A 5,327-nucleotide genomic window follows, 5' to 3' on the forward strand; every position below is an offset into this window, starting at 1 on the left:
GCTGACAGCTGTGGAACCACAACAGCAGCTTTTTTTTTTTTTTTTTTTTTTTTTTTTTTTTACTTAGGACAGCATCTGTTTCTCTGAAATGTCTAAGAAACAGTATCAGGGCTAATGTAATGTCAACCATTGAGTTCTAAGTAATGAAAATGTATTTTGAGGTGTAGAGAAATAGCTGCTGTTTAAAAAAACCCTAGTCTTAATAAGGAAAAGAACAGGTAAACAAACAGAAAACAATGCGCCAATGCCACAGGATAAACACAGCAAGAATAGACACCTCTGTGTTATAGTTTAGTGTAAAGTCTTGTAATAGAAGCACTTGCTGTGGGCTTAGTTTGGTTTCGGGGAAGTCATTGTCCTCCAGTGATTTCTGATGGGAGAAGAATTAAGTCAACACTAATGGCTTGAAGAATCGCTGTTTTGTTAATAGATATGTTTAGCTGTTTTGATTTCCATATTTGGCTTTGCGGGATTCTGCCTCATAATGAAAATTGTGTTTGGTTTTTACGCATCATCCAAGCCAGAAAATCTTCAGATTTTCCATGTAAACATAGATGAAAATAATAAAAGGCTAAAAATAAAGAGGATAGGCAATTAACACTGTAAGACACAAAGTGGGAAGATATTTTAGTCAGGAACAGAGAGAACAAATGTGAATGGTTTACTCTGAAAAAGCAGCTTGATGTTCTATAATTATACATATTAATCTTTTTCCTTATAATATGATGATTAGATCTTTGGTTAGTGTAAGTTGAGAGCAGTTTATTGACTTCATCATAACAAGGGTGATAGATAATAACAAGGAATCTGGCAAATAATATTCAGCATAATGACTCAAAGTTTCTTCAGCCTCCCAAATACAAAATGAAATGTTTGCTTTCCTATATGCCTTGCCCTTCCGACTTAATTAACCAAATATGTTGTTATTAATTAACTAAATATTACCAGCCGTAATGTCTTCTTGTTATTTAATTAGTCAAATATGTGCAAATTTTTTCAGCTTAAAACCAGTAAAAATGAAGATTCAGTAAAATAACAAGCTCAGCTTCTTATGATTACAGTGATCAATACAATAACCTCAATTTTGCCATCTCACAAATGCAAACGTAGAGCAGATTCATTGTGTGAAAGTTGGTAAACTGTTTGTAAGATGTCATTTCATGCTTTGATCCTGACCATCATCGTAAGTTCTGATATGTTTACCCTTTTCATTTAGAAGTTTGACTAGTAAAAGCTAGCCAAAGTATCTTCAATGTGCTTTAATTTTAGTAAAATATTGTCCTTTTGTCAAAAATGGGTGTTCTGCAAAGAGAGCTTTTTTCATTAATAATTTGTTTTAGAAGATACGTAGTCTGGTAAGTACAAAACTTCTGGAGATTTATGATTTAGCATGTAGAAAAGTGATCTGGAACATGAGAGTCACAGACTTAAGCATCTGCCAACACTGGAATAAGAATGGAAGGAGCTTTCCTGATCAAACAAACCAGAAAACTTATCTGCATCTTCTTCATTCCTGTACACAGGACCTCTTCCCAATTTGAAAACTCACATTTTTGTTTTGAAATTGTGCACTCCTATGTGCTGCTCTTTACATGTAGCGCAGGAGAGCACTCCAGAGTCAGTGAGTGCAGTCTTGAAGTTTTTGTTCAACCACTGTGAATAAAATCAAATGAATTGTTCCTAAATGGATCAAATCCCTCCACCCCGATGATTATAAATCTTCATGAATTCATAGGCTAATTTTTTTATGGCAATTTGCACCTATTTTGTCTTGTTATAGCTATAACCTGTACTTTATATCTAAACAGCTCCTCTTTTTTTCTGCCATTTAATCCTTTCGATAAACTTCTAGATGGCAATTACAGCGTTTCTAGTCTATATTTCATGAGGTTGAACAAGCAAAATTTTGCTTCACCTTGTAAGATAGTGGACTGTTTTCCTGTAATTCTAAAACTCTTTCAGTCTATCCTTATCTGAATTCATTTTTCTTAAACAAGAACAATCCACACTCTGCTTGTTCAATATTACAGGGAAATTTCCAACACTGCATCAACTGGTGTTGATGGTTCGTATTCCTACTGTGATTGCCTATTGCATCCAGGTTTTAATCCTCCTCTGGTTTTAACTAATGAGATTGTTCTTGTGCATTCCTGAAGTGCATGGGTTTACATTTTCTTATACTTAGCTTAGTCCCACTTCTATCGCACCTATTGTTGAGATATCAAATTTGATAGGTCACTTTGCTGCATATTTGCTGACAATGTTCCCAGCTTTAACTCATCGAGTTCCATAGTTTACTTAGTGTTAACATTATAAAAGTGTGCCTCATAACTAACCATTTAGGGAGTCCTGTTTCCTCCTTCAACAGTACTGCAAGTTACCTCCCATTTAGCCAAACTTCCCTCCTCCTAACTACTTTTGTGTATGAAATCCAGGACAACTAGCAGTACGCTATGTGATGCAATACTAAGTGCTTTAGTAGAATCTAGAAAGAGTAGATCTATTTCATTTCCTTTGTTTTGAATACCATTTGTCTTATGAAAGATACGCACTTAATCCGGTGCAATATATCTTTGTGAGACCTGTGTTTCGTTGTACCTCATTTTCCAGTTATGTCAGTGTTTTAAAATATTCTCTTAAAATGTGTCCTGAATCTCACATACTGCTGAGGTTAGTCTAATAAGACTGTAGGTGTCTGTTGTAGCAATCATATTTCCATTCCATTATGGAAGAGTAATAGTCTAGGTTTGGAAATCTAGTCTTGTTGTATGTCTGGTGCAAAACTGAAAAGTTTAGTCATGCTGGTTTTGGGGTTTTTTTGTGTGTTTTTTTTTTTTTTTTTTTTTAAAAAGCCACCTTTTGTGGCATTACATTCATGCTGCGAAAAACCAAGTGGCAGCTCTTGGAAAAAAAGTGGGGGTTTTCATTGTCTGTCATTTTTCACGTTAAATATTTTATTCTCTAGTCAGTCTGCTGGTACTCCCTATATCATCCTATATGGAGGCACAAAGCTGCCCATTGCTGCTTTAACTTTTGCTACATCTGGTTAGTCAAACACCTATTGCTAACAGAATGTGCATTTCTCTTGTCAGGAAGAACAAGCATATATTTCCAAGATCCCATTCATTTTAGAGAGGTAGACCTCAGTGGCTTATTTATCCTCCTTTTCTCAAACTTTAGTATAGTTATATGAAGCATAGGCTTTGACACGAGGTTTCATGAAAATAGTACAAGCAAGAGATGTATTAAATGCAGAAATGAAAATTACATAGACTATCTGAGAATACAGTAGAAAAATATAAGAAAACTGACAACTGAAGTAAAAAAAATTCTATATATTTGTTTTTTGTGGACAGTGATTTCTTGAAGCCACCACACTTTTTTTTTCTGAACCCAAAAGTCTATCACCTGTAAGAGTTATTTTATTTATTACGACTGGGATTTCTGTTACATTTTGTGGGGCATGATAATCTCTGTGAAGGCGAAATTTATTGTTAGGTAATCAGATACAAAATTTTCCATTCCTGTATGGCATTGTGATACTGCCTTTTGGTTTTCTTTCTGCCCCTGAAAACACAAGACCTTTTTGCAGAAATAAATAATTAAATTTATATTATATTTCAGTGGAGCCTGTAGAGCCCAGCTTTTGGGGATTGATGTGCTGAGAAAAACATGAAAAGAAAAATGTCCTTAAAGCAATAAAAGCGCAGGCCAACAAGCTTGATGTTTGAGTGGTTTTGGATGCATATTTTTCTTTTGTTAAACAGTTGTTTTATGTAAGTAAACACTGTTCTATTCCCTGTTTTGGAAGTTTAGCTTCGCTGGAGAAAATGTGAAATGGTTTTGATGTGGGTCACAAATAAATATATTAGTGCAACAATTAACAATGTGTTGTTACTCATTTTCTGATAGTACTATACAGACTTCTGGTGAGTCATCTTTCATTTACAAAAGAGGGAAGAGTAAGTCTTTCCAGTGTAAAAAGTGAAATTCTGTGGTTTGAATAGCGCAATTGATGAGACTTTAGCTCTTGTTTTATGGAAATCAGTAGAATCCAGAGGGGGAATACAGGATTCTTAATGCAGCTAGCTCCATGTGGAAATATTTAGGGCAGCTATGGATGAGTCAGTGATTGGTGGAGGATTAGTGGTCATGAGCTGCAGCATTTTAAATCCCCTTGCAGATGATCCTATTTGGATTTTGAATATGCTTTAACTTATGCTCATTAGCTTCACATAGCTAATTGAGTCTTTCCTGAACATCTCTGCATAAGCAAGCCCAGATGTTCTTTCAAAAGATCATGAGAAAATTCTTTTAAAAGACCATGAGAAATTCTTTATAGTCCTTGATGTGTCTGACACTATTATGCAGCAGTCATCCAATGTCTGTCCTAACCACAGTCTTAATATCCAGGGCAAAATAAGGCTATTGCAAATAACACCCCTGCCAGTAACAAACAAAGAGCTTGTGTCACTTCATATATATTTGTAAAAGCCATTGGTTTTAACATTTCATTTTACCTCATTTTCACTGTTGCTGTGCAGTACTAATTAAGTAGATGTGTAACTGAGTATTATGAGTTGTATATAAGCTTTGGTACATATTTGTTGGGGAGAAAAGATGATTTTGGTGGTATCATTGAAAGGAAAATAAGTCACAAACATGCTGCCCAGTCAATCTAAATGTGGGTCATACATCAGAAGTGGGACAAAGGTAGAGAGAAAAAGAAGAAAATATAAGAAAAGAGATTCAGTATGGACATACTTTGAAATGAACATTGACATTCTTACTTCTGGAATGCTTCAGGTCTCCTTACTGAGAAGCAACACAGCATGGTTTCAGGTACCCATTCAAATAATATTTTGCATATTCTGAGCCTTCTTTGAAAAGTCCATGCAGAGAAATGAGGATAGAAGTATTCCACAGATTAAAAAAGCATTAGAAGTCTTGTTATGCCAGGCACAGGGATGTCAACACTAGGAAGTACAGACATGAACTCCTCTGTCCTTACCTGAATTGGCTGTCAGAGCTCAGCTTTGGCCAGAAGATGTCTGGTGTCGCGTGATGCTCCTGGCAGGTGGTCTTAACTCAGCTACAGCGTTATGCTAATGCAGCTATAGAGCTTCTGTATTGGAGTTTGTTGCAGTGAATCAGCCAGCTTGCTATGTGGATTAACATACATAAATAGGACAAGAAAATAATCCAGTGCCAGATACTGTCTTTCCTGGCAGTGCTTACTGGAGATAATGTGATTGTTCTGTGGTATTATCATACCATACTAGTAATTTCCTGCAAACAGCCCCAACATGGTGGGAAGTGAGGATAAC

General features: G+C 35.6%; 1 long non-coding RNA gene across 1 annotated transcript; it reads right to left on the bottom strand.

Annotated features, from left to right (window-relative positions):
* Positions 1–529: 529 nt before the first annotated feature.
* Positions 530–5,126, bottom strand: LOC115343288. Its single transcript, XR_003924064.1, has 3 exons — positions 5,012–5,126; positions 4,765–4,880; positions 530–1,653 (listed from the first exon to the last, which is right to left on the bottom strand). It is a non-coding gene; the product is annotated as an uncharacterized LOC115343288 (long non-coding RNA).
* Between the last annotated feature and the right edge of the window lie 201 nt (positions 5,127–5,327).

The sequence above is a fragment of the Aquila chrysaetos genome, chromosome 6 (assembly GCF_900496995.4).
Source record: "Aquila chrysaetos chrysaetos chromosome 6, bAquChr1.4, whole genome shotgun sequence".
Lineage (NCBI taxonomy): Eukaryota > Metazoa > Chordata > Aves > Accipitriformes > Accipitridae > Aquila > Aquila chrysaetos.